Source organism: Schistocerca cancellata, chromosome 3 (assembly GCF_023864275.1).
Source record: "Schistocerca cancellata isolate TAMUIC-IGC-003103 chromosome 3, iqSchCanc2.1, whole genome shotgun sequence".
NCBI lineage: Eukaryota > Metazoa > Arthropoda > Insecta > Orthoptera > Acrididae > Schistocerca > Schistocerca cancellata.
Window position 1 is genome coordinate 758,751,529 of NC_064628.1, and position 16,070 is coordinate 758,767,598.

Here is a 16,070-nt window from a genome sequence, read left to right on the forward strand (position 1 = left end):
AGTTTGGATTGCAATTTCTAGACCTTAGATTGTGGGTCCCATATTTTTCAACGAAAGAATAAACACGCAACCATACTGCAGTGAGTTTCATTTCGGTTTATTCTCTACGGCATACGGCACGCGCGGCGAACAATCATACGGCACTGCGGAGAGACTTTTTGAACACCCCGTAAAATCACCGACGTTAACGTATTACGAAACGAGGCCAATCGACGAATTGTGGTAAAATAAAGTTGTGGTAGTATCATAAAAATTTTTGTTAGTTGAATTTGTTGTATCGTCATTTAATTTCATGCAGTTAGCTAACCGACGTCGAAATTACTCTACTGTAAGATTAGTGAAATACAAGACAGATGTATATCCCTCAAGATGATGCTCAACCGATATGCAGCTTCTTCAGCAGCAAGACAGATGGCGATGTAACACCGCTCTTTTTATTTTTATTTGTTTTTTGACAACTTGTTCACAATTTTAGAACTGTGAAATATTATCAGTGATGGAAGATACGCTGTTCAGTATATACTCACGTAAGGCTTCACATTTATTTTTACTTTCGAAACGTTAAATTTTGTGTGAGGCGGGATCGATGTTTCACGTCGGCGCGGAAACAAAACCAAAAATTCCAGCAAACACACCTCGAGTTATAAGGCCTCGGCGTGGCCGTGCAGAAGCATTAAATCCTCGGTTTCCAACCCCGCGTGTAGTGTGAACCAGATCAGGAAAGTACAAGTGGAGGACGCCTCATAAAACTCGCGATTTGTATCTTAAATCTTGTAGCGCACATTATCACCCATCTTTCGCCGGCGCGTCCTTTATTTTGATTCGGGCGCTACTTTATCTGTGAATTTGTTGCGCGGGGCGCGCAAGAACGGCGCGGCCCGGTATCGGCGGGCGGCTTTTGTTATATTGTTCGGCCCGTGGGTGGACAATGGCGGTGGCCGCTGGTTTCCCGCTAAGCGCATAAGCGGCGCGCCTGATAGCATCTGAGGCGGCGGACGCCCGGCCGCCCGCTCTTCCCTAAATAACGCGCCACACCACAGCACAGCTCTGCGCCGGGGAAGACGCTATGACTGAGCGCCCGAGGCCCACCCGCCGGGTATGAGACTCTTATAGATGCCTGGCTTGCTCTCCTCTGCACCGCCCTGCGTCGCCACTTCTGCAGAACGTAGCGAGGAGAGTTGGACAAACCATCGTCGTGGCCCCATATATACTGGGTGATTAAAAAGTCAGTATAAATTTGAAAACTTAATAAACCACGGAATAATGTAGATAGAGAGGTAAAAATTGACACACATGCTTGGAATGACATGGGGTTTTATTAGAACAAAAAAAAAAAAAAAAAAATACAAAAGTTCAAAAAAAGGAAAGGGATTCGAACGGGTACAGATCCGTTGACACATGCAGCTGTAGCGAGAATGATTTCAAAGTTCGAAGCCACGGGTTGTTTGGACGATAGACCCCGTAGTGGCCAACCGAGCACAAGGCGTAATGCTGCTGAGACAGCTCAGGAAGAAATGGAGACTGTACCGGGTTCGTCTATGCACGGAGAAGTCAGCGCTCGTGCAGTCGCACGTAGCACCGGCGTACCCTCCGATGCTATCCGTTCAAAATGTATCGGCGTCATGAACTGTTATCTGGCGATTTAGTGAAGCGGAGGGCATTTGCGGTGTGGGCGTTTCAAAAGATGGCGGAAGATGACGATTGGTTGAGTAACGTGTTGTGGACCGACGAAGCTCATTTCACGCTCCGAGGGTCTGTCAACGCCCACAACTGCAGAATTTGGGCTCCTGCTGGAACGTACGATGTTTATGCAGGATGGCGCTCCACCCCATATTGCTAGACGCGCGAAAGATCTCTTGCGCGCGTCGTTTAGTGATGATCGTGTGCTCAGCCGCCACTTTCGTCATGCTTGGCCTCCCAGGTCCCCAGACCTCAGTCCGTGCGATTATTGGCTTTTGGGTTACCTGAAGTCACAAGTGTATAGTGATCGACCGACATCTTTAGAGATGCTGAAAGACAACATCCGATGCCAGTGCCACACCATAACTCCGGACATGCTTTACAGTGCTGCTCACAACATTATTCCTCTACTACAGCTATTGTTGAGGAATGATGGTGGACATATTGAGCATTTCCTGTAAAGAACATCATCTTTGCTTTGTCTTACTTTGTTATGCTAATTATTGCTATTCTGATCAGATGAAGCGCCATCTGTCGGACATTTTTTGAACGTTTGTATTTTTTTGGTTCTAATAAAACCCCATGTCATTCCAAGCATGTTTGTCAATTTGTACCTCTCTATCTACATTATTCTGTGATTTATTCAGTTTTCAAATTTATACTGTCTTTTTGATCACCCGGTATATATATATATATATATATATATATATATATATATATATATATATATATATATATATAAAAGAACACTTGTCGCAAGATTGGACATCTCTCGCTCCTCAAACTCCATAGTCCACCGTCTTCCCAATTCCCCTCTTGATGATTCCTAGAGTCCATAGCTACTTTGACATCTGTCACCTGTGCTCGACATGGTTTCCATTTTCCCTCTGGTATCCATCTCCATAGTTTCTTTGGCCATAGGTTATCATCCACTCATTCCACATTGGCCGTATCATACGAGGCGCGTCTAAAAAGTCCGTGCAAAAATAAAAAACTACTTACGTGATTGGGGTAAACCTTTTTTATTTTTCGACATGGTCTCCTTGTAGACTTATACACTTCGTACAACGCTGTTCTAATTTGTTGATCCATTCCGAATAATAGGAATTGTCCAAGTCTGCAAAATAGCTATTAGTTGCTGCAGTCACCTCCTCGTTTGAATAAAATCTTTGTCCCGCCAGCCATATTTCTTCAAATTGGGGAACAAATAGTAGTCTGGGGAAGCTAACTCTGGAGAAGAGGGGGGATGTGAAACGAGTTGAAATCCTATTTCCATTAATTTTGCGACCACAAAAATGGTTCAAATGGCTCTGAGCACTATGCGACTTAACTTCTGAGTTCATCAATCGCCTAGAACTTAGAACTAATTAAACCTAACTAACCTAAGGACATCACACACATCCATGCCCGAGGCAGGATTTGCGACCACAACTACTGAGGTGTGTGCTGGTGCGTTGTCGTGATGGAAAATGACTTTTTTGCGGCCCAATCGTCGGCGTTTTTCTTGCAGCTCGTTTTTCAAACGGTCCAGTAACGATGAGTAATATGCACCTGTAATAGTTTTAACCTTTTCCTGATAGGCGATGAGGATTATCCATTACGAATTGTAAGCATGTATCGAGTAGCACTGTATCGATTATGATAACATCGCTATGGTCGCTTCTTTGTTTTTTCGCGCCAGAACGAGGGAAGTAGTCACGTGGTGGTGTTTAAACGTGTGCGTGGTGTGAAGATGTTAAGGAATCAGGCTAAGAGAAAAAGTAAATTTTGTGACTATAAAGGTGTTTGATGCTGTGCAATCATTCGTGTACCTCACGAGACGTAATCCGCTGTTCGCGAAGTCATAAACCACGAGTACAATCGCGAGAACATGATCAGATGCCCGCGAGCATCTCATCCGCGCCGGTAAATGAAGCTTGGATTACCTATATTGCCACGAACGCCGCATCTGAATTGAAGTGTGGGATGATGTATTGTGGTGTATTGTTACTGTATGTATCAGTGTATCAACATATTTGTTATTTGTGGAGAGTGTAACAGTGCAGCCCTGTGTAGCGCAAGTGTTAAAAAATACATCAGTGGATTATACTAGGCTAAAACTTGAATTTTGGTAATTGGCACTCCTTTGTTCCCTTTGTCAGTTATCGTTTATTACATCAATACTCAAGCTGCTGTTCCTAGACTGCAAGGGAAGAAACGAATGACGATTGGATTTACGAGGTGAGTGAGTACAATTAGCAAACTCAGACGGAACAATAATCCCACCCTGCCCCATTCGCTTACAGAATCCCAAAGGACAGTCGCCATAACCTTTCCGGCCGAAGGAATGGTCTTCGCCTTTTTTTCTGCAGATTCTTCCTTGGTAACCCATTGTTTAGATTGTTGTTTGGTCTCAGGAGTATAGTTATGTACCCATGTTACATCCACAGTGACGAAACTACGGTTGAAGTCCTGCGGATTCTTCCTAAACAGCTGCAAACCATCCTTGCAACACTTCACACGATTCCGTTTTTGGTCAAGCGTGAGCAATCGCGGAACCCATTTCGCGGATAGCTTTCCGATGTCCAAATGTTTGTGCAAAATATTATGTACCCGTTCATTCGAGATGCCCACAGCACTAGCAATCTCACGCATCTTAACTCTTCTGTCATCAGTCACCATATCATGGATTTTATCAACGATTTCTGGAGTCGTAACCTCCACAGGCCGTCCAGAACGTTCAGCATCACTTGTGTCCATATGGCCACTCCGAAAATTTTGAAACCACTTATAAACTGTTCTGATCGAAGGTGCAGTGTCGCCGTAATGTTTTTCAAGCTTTTCTTTAGTCTCTAGAGGCATTTTGCCTTTCATAAAGTAATGTATAATCACCACACGAAATTCTTCTTCGTCCATTTTTTGACAATCACTCGATTTCCTTGATTCACACGAATGCCAAACACAAAGAAATAGACCAATATGGCTGAAACTTGGTGTGCGTTCTTTCTAAAGATGCTGCTAACTAAACATGATCTCGATACGCGCCGGTGGTGCTATCTCTCTTACTTTACACGCACTTTTCAAACTCCTCTCGTAGTAATCTTTTCCTCTCAATAGCTTCCATTATGTTCCCTTCCACTTTCAACGTTTTTCCAAGTTCTTCATTCCTGACGTAGTCCAATCTTGAGACTCCAGTACTTCGTCTCTTGTAATCCATTTCTGCCTCTACGTACACGCTCCACAAGCCACTGCACGGTGCGTGGCGGAGGGTACGCTGTACCACTACAAGTCATTTCCTTCCCTGTTGCACTCGCAACAGAGTGATGGAATGAGCCTTGATTTCTTCTTATATTCGTGATCCTTTCGCGAAGTGTATTTTGGCGGCAGTAGGATCGTTCTGCAGTCAGCTTCATTGCCGGTTCTCTAAATTTTCTCAGTATTGTTCCTCGAAAAGAATGTCGCCTTCCCTCCAGCGGTTCCAATTTGAGTTCCCAAGCATCTCTGTACCACTTACATGTTGTTCGAACCTACCGGTAACAAATATAACAGCCTGCCTTTGATAGCTTCGATATCTTCCTTTAATCCGACCTGTTGCGGATCCCAAACGCCCGATCAGTACTCTAGAATATGTCGCACCAGCGTCCTATACGCGGTCTCCTTTACAGGTGAACCACACTTTCCTGAAATTCTCCCAATAAACCGAAGTCGACCATTCACCTTCTCTACCACAATCCTCACATGCTCGTTCCGTTGTACACCACTTCGCAGCGTTAGGCCCAGATATTTAAACGATATGTTTGTGTCAGGCAGGACACAACTATCGCTGCATCCGAATATTATGGGTTCGTTTTTTGTGCTCATCTGCATTAACTTAAATTTCTCTACACGTAGAGCTAGCTGCAGTTTAGGACACCAAAAGTCGTCTTCTGTTCTCCTACGGTCACTCAACTTTGACACGTTACTGTACACCACAGAAACATCAGCAAACAGCCACTGATTGCTGCTCACCCTCTGCGTCAGATGATTTATATGTATAGAAAATAATAGCGGTCCTGTCGTGCTTCCCTTGGCGCTCCTCTTGATACTCTTGTCTCTGATGAACACGCACCATCGAAAACAGCAAACCGGGTTTGTTACTTAAGAAGTCTTCGAGCCACTCACATATTTGTGAACTCAGTCCATATGCTCGTACCTTCGTTAACAGCCCGCAATGGGGCGCCGTGTCAGATGCTTTCCGGAAATCGAGAAGCATGGAATCTGCCTATTGCCCTTCATCCATAGCTCGCAGTGTATGATGTGAGAGAAGGGTAAGCTGAGTTTCACACGAGCGATGCTTCCTAAACCGTGCTGATTTGTGGACATAAGCTTCTCGGGCCCAAGAAGATATATTATGTTTGAACTGGGAATGTGTTCAAGGATTCTGCAGCAAACGCATGTTAGGGGTATTGGTCTATAATTTTGTTTTGCCCTCACTTGCCCTTGGGACTTCGTACTGTGCTAGAGATTCACGATAAGCGCAAGCTAACTAGGAGGCTAGTGCCGTAGAGTACTCTTTGAAAAACCGAATTGACATTCCATCCGGACCTGTTGATATATTTGTTTTCAACTCTTTCAATTGTTTCTCTGCGCTAATGATGCTTATTATTTGCTTACCTAGCGGAATATCATTTTCTGTCCTCATTTCCCAAACGTCCGACCCATATACTGGATATTTCAAAGTCTTTCATCATAGTCTAGGTTGGATAGATGGCGTCATAGGGAACAACTTTTGTTAAAGACAAAGTGTTCGTTGACGCTTCCCGGCAACATTAAGTGTTGTTTTATTCAGTTCGCCAGCCCTGGTACTACGAGGATTTACCGAACCAGCAGAGTATGCATACCACGTGCGCTGTATTGCATAATAGCTACCCCAGTAAATTGATAGTCTGATTTTCTACAAGGAAACCTTAAGGAGGACGTATGTGATAATACCCGCATACATATAAGCTAATGTAACTTCTACTGTCTGAAAGATAACTGATCCAAATTGTGCACATGGTGTCATTGTATTTTTTTTTCTCAAATAATTTGATGAGGACGGTGTTGGATACTTTTAGAACACGTACTATCACACGGGGAACACTTTCTCAAGGGTTACTTTACTTATTATTTACAAAATGTGTGTACGACTTTTTTAATATTAGACTTAGAAGACTGGCAACAATCCGTCGAGAACTAGATCATTAGGGACGGAGCGCAAGTTCGGATTGTGCCGAGGGTGTGGAAGAAAATCGGCCGTGCCCTTTCACAGGAACCATCCCCGAATTTGCCTGAAGCGAATTAGGGATATCACGGAAAACTTAAATCAGGATGGCCGGTCGCGGGTTTGAACCGTCGTCCTCCCGAATGTGAGTCTAGTGTGCTGACCACAGCGACGTACTAGGAAGTCTTTTCTGAAATCATTTACTTGGCGTGTGGTCTTGCACGGAAATGTAACGTAGATGATGAAGTAAATGTCGTCTGACTAGGGCCTCCCGTCGGGTAGACCGTTCGCCGGGTGCAAGTCTTTCAATTTGACGCCACTTCGGCGACTTGCGCGTCCATGGGTCTGAAATGTTGATGATTAGGACAACACAACACCCTGTCCCTGTGCGGAGAAAATCTCCGACGCAGCCTTGAATCGAACCCGGGCCCTTAGGATTGACTTTCTGTCGCGCTCACCACTCAGCTACCGGGGGCGGACAACGTAGATGATAAACAGTACAGGCAAGTTCCTCGACTTGCAAGCCCCATTTGCAACTTTTCCATGTTTGCGAATTAAACTTGATTTTTAAAAGTTCTACCTTCTGCAGAACAATTTGTTTAGCAGAAGGTGGTGTTAAAAAATTGCAGACAAGAGGAGAATAGGAGCTTTTGAAATGTAATTGAAATGTGTTGTTACGGAAGAATTCTGGAGATTAGATGTACTGATCTAGTAACTAATGAAAACATGATGAAACGAATCTAGGAGAAAAGAAATCTGTGGTTCATCCTGACGAAGGGAAGGGACAGGTTCTTGGAACACATCCTGAGACATAAGGGAGTAGTTACTTTGGAAAGGGAAGAACAAAAAAAAAATTTTATTTTTTTTGGGGGGGGGGGGCGGTAACTCTTAGAGGGAGACCAAGTCGTGTCTTACAATTGAGATATGCAATGGGTCAGTTCCAAAAAAACTATAGAATTAACAACATTCATTCACACCTTCCACATACCACGTTTGGATCTAGAAAGCTTGTATAGGATGTTCTCATTCTCTGCCAACCTACTTCCTCTGTTTCAAAAGAGATCTAACTGGATACTGTTTACCGGAGAAAGCATAGCTAATCAGAAGACACCCCTGTTAATAAGAACTGGAGCTACCTAAGTCACGTCAGAACCAGGCATCCAAGATGCAAAGCATCCCTTTATGAAAGGGGGATAGTACATACTCCAGACGATGCTAGTAGCACAATGGAGCAAACAGTAGACCACATTATCAGCGAATGCCCATTAAAATTTTTTTTAGGAGACTGGAATGACTTCATAAAGGCCTCTCCAAAGATTATTGCATGGTTATAATCCCTGGCCATAAATGTCTGATTCAACTGAGACATTGCTAACGTTTGTAAATGTTCATTTGCCATAATGTGTACTAGATTGTTAATATTTTCGTATGTTAGTTTTAAACTTTATTTTTCTGTTTACATCCGTCACACCGGATAGAGTAGCCCGGATAGAGTAGCAACGGTATGCGCGTCAAACCACACCACACCACGCCACGCCACACCAACAAAGCAGGTGCCCGAAAACATCCCCGTTTTTGTCAAATAACTATTAACAAATCTCCTACCCGACATATTCTGTCGATTTAGGCTTCATTATCCACACATATACTCTGCAAATCACTATGAAATGGTCGTAGAGTGTATTCCATCACAAAAGGAGCGACGGCTGTTCGTACATCTACAACTATATACTCTGCAAGCCAACATACGGTGCGTGGCGGGGGTAGCTTGTATCAATAATATAGTCGTTTCAGGTAGTTACGCGAAGTGTTGTTGGCAGCAGTAGAATCATTAACAGTCAGTCACAAATGTCGGTTCTCTGTACTTTCTCAATAGTGGTTCGCGACAATAACGTCGTCTTTCCTCTACGAATTCCCTATTTAGTTCACAAAGCATATGGGGTGCACTCAGCCTCGTGATGCCAATTGAGGAGCTAGTAAATCGAATAGTAGCGGCTTCGGTCAAGAATACCATCATGACGACCGGGAGAGCGGTGTGCTGACCCCATGCCCCTCCTATCCGCATCCTCTTCTGAGGATGACACGGCGGTCGGATGGTCCCGATGGGTCACTTGTGGCCTGTAGACGGAGTGGTTCACAAAGCATATCCGTTAACACTCACGTGCTCGTGGAAGCTACCGGTAGGAAATCGAGCAGCATGATTCTGAGTTGCTTCAATGTCTTTCTTTAATCCAACGTGGTGGAGATCCCAAACACTCGATCGGTACTCAACAATAGGTCGCGTTAGTGTTCTAGTTTCTCCCCTCTACAACCCCCTCTAGTACCATGCAAGTCATTCCCTGACGTCTTAAAATATGTCCTATCATTCTGTCTCTTAACAGATGTCCCTTCATCCCGTTCCTTCTCCTTGTCAGTGTTTTCCTCACATTCCTTTCCTCTCCAATTCTACACAGAACCTCCTCATTCTTTACCTTATCAGTCCACCTAATTTTCAAGATTCGTCTGTAGCACCACATCTCAAATGCTTGGACTCTCTTACGTTCCGGTTTTCCGAAAGTGCCTGTTTCACTACCATACAATGCTGTGCTCCAAACCTACCCTCTCAGAAATTTCTCCCTCAAATTAAGGTCTATTTTTGACACTAGTAGACTTCTCTTGGCCAGGAAGGACTTTTCTGCCAGTACCAGTCTGTTTTTTATGTCCTCCTTGCTCCGTCCGCCATGTGTTATTTTCCAGCGTAGGTAGTAGAATTCCTTAACTTCGTCTGTTTCGTGACCATCAATCCTGATGTTAAGTTTCTCAGTTTTCACATCTCTGTTACTTCTCATCACATTCGTCTTTCTTCGATTTACTCTTAATCCATATGCTGTACCCATTAGACTGTTCATTCCATTTACACATTCTGCAGTTATTTTTCGCTTTCACGGAGAACAATAATGTCATCAGAGAATCTTATTATTGATATCCTCTCACCTTGAATTTTAATCCCACTCCTGCACCTTTCTTTTATTTCTGTCATTGCTGCTTCGATTTGTAGAGTGAACTGCAGGGGCGAAAGACTTCAGATCTGTCTTACACACTTTTTGATCCGAGCACTTCGTTCTTCGTCTCCAGTCTTATTGTTCCGCCTTGGTTTTTGTACATACTCGTATATTACCAGTCTTTTTCTATAGCTTACTCTTTTTTTCTCAGAATTTAGAGCGTCTTGCGCTATTTTATATTGTCGAACGCTTTTTCCAGGTAGACAAATCGCACGAACGTATCTTGTTTTTTCTTCAGTCTTGTTTTCATTATCACTTGCAACGTCAGAAGGGCATCTCTGGCGCCTTTACCTTTCCCAAAGTCAAACTGATCGTCATCTAACAGATCCTCAGTAATCTTTTCCATTTTTCTGTATATTATTCTTGTCAGTTACTGGGATTTGTAAGCTATTAAGCTGGTTGTGTTGTAATATTAGGAATTGTCAGCACTTGGTATCTTCGGAATTGTGTGGATGATGTATTTGCGAAAGTCTGATGATAAATTGCCCGTCTCATACATTCTACACACCAACGTGAATAGTCATTATGTTGCAACTTTCACAAATAATTTTAAAAATTCTGGTCGTGTGTTGTCTATCCGCCTTGCCTTATTTGATCTTAAGTCGTCCGAAGTTATTTTAAAGTCCGACTTTGATACTGGATTCTCTTCTCTGTCGACTCCTATTTCTTCTTCCATCACGTCATCAGACAAATCCTTCCCTTGATAGAGACCTTCAGTATACTCTCTCCATCCATCCGCTCTCTCCTCTGCATTTAACAGCGGAATCTTAATTGCACTCTTAATGTTACCTCCCTTGATTTTAATTTCACCAAAGGTTGTTTTGGGTTCCTGTATGGTAAGTCAGCCCTTGCGACAACGGCGGGGTCAGGGATTTTCTCTACCTCGTGATGACTGGATGGTGTGTGATGTCCTTAGGTTAGTTACGTTTATGTAGTTCTAAGTTCTAGGGGACTGATGATCATAAATGTTAAGTCCCATAGTGCTCAGAGCCATTTTTGAACCTTGCGACAATCACATCTTTTCTTCGGTATCTTCACATTTTTCATGTAGCCATTTCGCCGTAACTTTCCTGCAATTCTTATTTATTTAATTTCCTCTTTCTTGGAACAACTGAAATATTTTTTCTGTTAGCCGCAGTTTCTTCGAATTTACCATCCTTGTACCTACGTTTTTCTTTCCAGCTTCTGTGATTGTCCTTTTTAGAGATGTACATTCCTCTTCGACTGAACTGCCAGCTGAGCTGTTACGCACACGATCCGTATAAATATACTATACACAGGAGCCTGAAGACTTATCGTAGTTTCTGAACGTAAAGACGGTTCTCGCAGCTTTAAAGCGAGGCCCCGCGTTATGTAGGGCGTGTTTCGTCGCATGGCAGCCAGTTAAAATTTTCCCACATCTGTGCTGCTCATTCTCACCAGCCAGACTAGTTATTTTCCATTCGCCATGCCCTTCGTTGTATACGCTCGATGTCTCCCGTTACCACCGACCTGAATCGCGTCCCATACACCTAATCAGTATTCGTAATGGACAGTACAAGTGTTTTCTAGGCAGTCTCTTTTGTAAACAAACTGCAGTTTGTCAGTGTCCTACCAATGAACTATAGCCTTTGATTTGCTTCGTCTGCAAAATGGTTCAAATGGCTCTGAGCACTATGGGACTCAACATCTTAGGTCATAAGTCCCCTAGAACTTAGAACTACTTAAACCTAACTAACCTAAGGACATCACACACACCCATGCCCGAGGCAGGATTCGAACCTGCGACCGTAGCAGTCCCGCGGTTCCGGACTGCAGCGCCAGAACCGCTAGACCACCGCGGCCGGCGCTTCGTCTGCAACAAGGCTTTCTGTCGTCGCACATTATAGCTCTACACATTGATACTGAGAACTGCGTAATCTCAGTAAAAAGACAGTGTTCCGTGGAAGATTTAGTTTCACAAGGCATATGTCATTCTGCTGGAAAATCTTAACTTATTTAAAGATACAGACAAACTAAAACGTCGGTGATGCGGCAGACAAAATAAAACGTCGGGGATGCGGTTTATTTATTGTTTAGCTTGTATAATGAAGAGGCAATGAATGAAAGGAAGGAAGGAAGGAAGGAAGGGAGGGAGATTAGGATTTAACTTGTCGTCGACGATGAGGTAATGAGAGGTGAGGCCCAACCTCGGAATCTGGAAGAATAGCGAGGAAATAGGGCGTACGCTTTCGAACAAACTATATCCTTAAGCAATTTAGGGAAACCACTGAAACCCTAAAACTGGATGGCGAGACGGGGATAGGAACCCCTCTCCTCCCGACTACGAGCCCTTTGCTTACAGCTTCACCACATTGCTCAGAGCACGAAAAAAAGAAAGAGAAAATATAGAAGTAAAACTTACTGTAGAAGGACATCAACGTTAAGATGCGCGGCCGTACTGGCTATCTGGCTGAAAATGTTGTAAGAGCTAAGAAACTATTAATCGAACGAATCGTGTACATAGCAAGGAACTTGACCTTACAGCGGAAAAAAGAAAAATCCTAAAGAAACCTTTTCAGAGAAATGGGTATATTAACCAGTGATCTTCAGTGTACGATATTTTATTCCTTAACGTTTGTAATTACTGTACCATTTTTTGCAACCAGCAGCTCAGTAAACATAATGAATACTAGGTATACGAAAAATATATATATATAAATTGAAAGCACTTATTTTGGGCCAGAGGTCCATTTTTTAGGGACTCATATTTACAGTTTTTGCCGGGAGTAGTTGAAATTTTAATTACTTACAAAGAACAGTTTAAGAGGATCCTGAGGAACTTGGTCATCAGTAAGTCCTTCTACACCTACCTTCGAATTTCTTAAATTACGTTACTGAAGTATATTTTGTTAATAATTACATACAATGTGACTTCTATGTAATATTCGGCATTTTCATATCCCAAGTGCAGTAATACTCCTCATACAATAAGAGAACGTTATTAATCCATTTTTTGATTCTTTGTGCTACTTACTTGAGATTTTTTGTGTACTTTAATGTGTACATATTTAAATTTTAGTTGTACCATTGTTGTATTAATTTGTAAATAAAAATAAGTTTTAATAAAACGTGAGTACACACTATTGATGCTCCACAATAATATTTATTTAATAGTTCTTTAATAATCTTTCGTCCTCGTAGGTTATCGTCAGATGAGTTAACACTAAATTATAAACAGATAATCCATGGAACATGGCGACAGTTCGTAGATCTGTAGAGATTGTTTTTTAAAAAATGTGTGAGTTTTATGACTGTACACTGGTAGAAAAACACAACCCTATGTAATTCACAGAGAATGGTTCAAATGGCTCTGAGCACTATGCGACTTAACTTCTGAGGTCATCAGACGCCTAGAACTTAGAACTAATTAAACCTAACTAACCTAAGGACATCACATACATCCATGCCCTAGGCAGGATTCGAACCTGCGACCGTAGCGGTCGCTCGGTTCCAGACTGTAGCGCCTAGAACCACACGGCCACCCCGGCCGGCAATTCACAGAGAAGCTCTGAACAAATATATTTTACATTATTTTATACACAAAGGTTAAAAGTACAGAAATGTATTAGCAAAAAACCTTCTATATGTGAGTAATGGCATAGACTGCTATGCAGTTTGGACAAACTGATAAATGTGATGAATACGCTGATAAAGGGTGGGGGCAGGGGAGAATCGAGTCCATGGAATGTGGGTGTGGAACACTTATCACAAAAATATTATCTAAAGGCGAGAAAAATATCAACTGGCTGCTGCTACTTTAGCAAGGGTGATTAATGAAACTGTGTTTGGTCACTTAGGACCAAGTCAGGGTTAATTCTGTTCGTCTTGCCATCATCGTTTAAGACTACTTCAGATGCGTCATTTGAGTATGAGGGCGTACTGAAAAGTAATGCCTCCGAATTTTTTATCCTGTTCTCAATATCGGTTGAGGTATTGTATGTCGTGAATATTAGTCCATCGACTTTGCTGCTTCGCTGATGCAAGTTGCAAACCGCTGCCGCTAGAGGGCTCCGAATTGCAGCGTGTAAGATGGCGGAGTGTAACGTAGCTTTGTCGGTGTGTGAGCTGTAATCAAGTTTCTGACCGCAGGAAACGTACCTCCAATTGAGATCCTTGGAAGTATGAATGCCAGGTACGGTCATGATTGTATCGATATCAGTAAAGTGTGACGTTGGGTTGTTAATGCTCGCAATGAAGGAAACGGTGGTGCTAACCTCAACGTGTGTGACAGAGCTCGGAGATGACGACAGCTTAGGGTAACGGACTTGACTTACAGGAATCAGTTTGATGAACTCATCAGAGAAAATCATCGGACAATACACACACATTTCTGAGGAAAGTGTGGCGTATCACTAGAGCGTGAGCAGGCTATCACTACGGAACTGCTGTACAGAAACTTCTGTGCACGGTGGATGCCGCGAATGTTCACTCCTGATCCGAAACAGTGAAGAGTGGACATTTGCTGACAATTTCTTTTGCGTTTTGGACGCTAGGGTGATGGGCTCCGTAACAACACTGTGACAGGTGATGAAAACTGCGTTCACCATTTTCACCCCGTAAACAACAGAGCGTCAATGAAGTTCAGCCACAAAGGATCACCAAAGCCAAAAAAATTTCAAGACCAAGCCAGCAGCAGGTAAAGTCACGCTCACAGTGTTCTGGGATGATCAAGGTGTAGTGCACTCGGATTTCATGCCTAAAGGCACCACCATAAACTCTGCAAGGTACTGCGTGACCCTCAGAAAACAGAAAGTACGAATCTGGAGAGTTCGTCCCCACATGAAGCACCCTCTTTTCCAGCATGACAATGTCAGATCATACACGAGCGCTGCGACATCTTCAACAATCCGACACCTCGGGTTAACTGTCATCGATCATCCTCCATACAATCCCAACTCGGCCTCATTCAATTTTCATCCGTTCCCAAAATTTAAAGAAAACTTCGAAGGCTTTCCGTGGTAGCGGTGTAAGGAGAAGTGAGGTTGTAGCTCCGTAAGCAAAACCGAACATTCTACAGCGACAGTATTAACAAACTGGAATCTCGTCGGGAGAAATGTGTTCGTTTCTATGATGACTGTCTTGAGAAATAAATATGTAGACATGAAGAATAAAGATGTAGAATATTAATAAAGTTCGTTTTATTTAAAAAGCTTTTAAGAGTTTTCACCTTCAAAATTCTGAGGCATTACTTTTCAACATGCCCTCGTAGAATGTGTAATCTGGGAATATGTGTCTACCTATCTAATCTCAGAATGAAAAAAGAGTTAAAAGGCCAGATAAGTTCAAACATCAAGACTAGAGAAGATTCCATAAACTCACTAATATGACCTGTATTTACGTTATAACTTGGGTGCTTTATTATCATCGTATTTAAAATTTTAAAACTTGTGCGTTAAGAAAACCTGGAAGCAGCAGTTGAAAGTATATGAAATTTCGAAGTCTACAAAAATGAGACTAACGTGAAAACTTACGAAAAGGCGGGTGCTGATCTCAAGCCGATCCATCTTAATTTTTAGATTTTCCTTGTTTTCCTTAGTCGCTTAGTCGGATATTGCAGTGTTTCTTTCATCATTCCGGAGACCGATGCTTCTGCTAATACTTCTACAACTGATCTAACGACCTTCTCGTCAGCTGATGTATTACATACCCGCTTGTTGTACAATACCTCGATATCTCCAACCATACTTTCAACTTCCTTGATAGTTTTTGCTACATATTCCAACTTATATATTTTTTCACCACCTTGAGACTTCTTTCACTACATCCATCTCCAGGCTAGTGAGGTCTATATTGCGAAGCCTTTGTCCAATTAGTTTATTCCTACCTTTAGCGATAATTATTCAAAGATCGCGTCCTTAACTTGTTCTGTAGAATACTGCTTCATGTCACTTAATCTCCCAGTTTCATTTTTAATAATGCTTTTGTGACACCTTCTCCCTTTCTGTCTTTTTTTCCCACTGTTCGCTTTATACATCCATTCAATGCGGTACTCGTATCACATAGCATCATAATCTTCTTCCTGTACCCTCAGTTACAATGGTTTCTCTGAGTTGAAGAAATGGAAATATTAATGTGAAATTCTGATACATACAGCAATCTTCCGTTTT

General features: G+C 42.5%; 1 protein-coding gene across 1 annotated transcript in view; it reads left to right on the forward strand.

Annotated features, from left to right (window-relative positions):
* The window catches only part of LOC126176553 (protein-L-histidine N-pros-methyltransferase-like), a 330,316-nt gene that overhangs the window by 223,564 nt on the left and 90,682 nt on the right, over positions 1 to 16,070 (forward strand). The gene's annotated exons all lie outside the window — the stretch shown is intronic.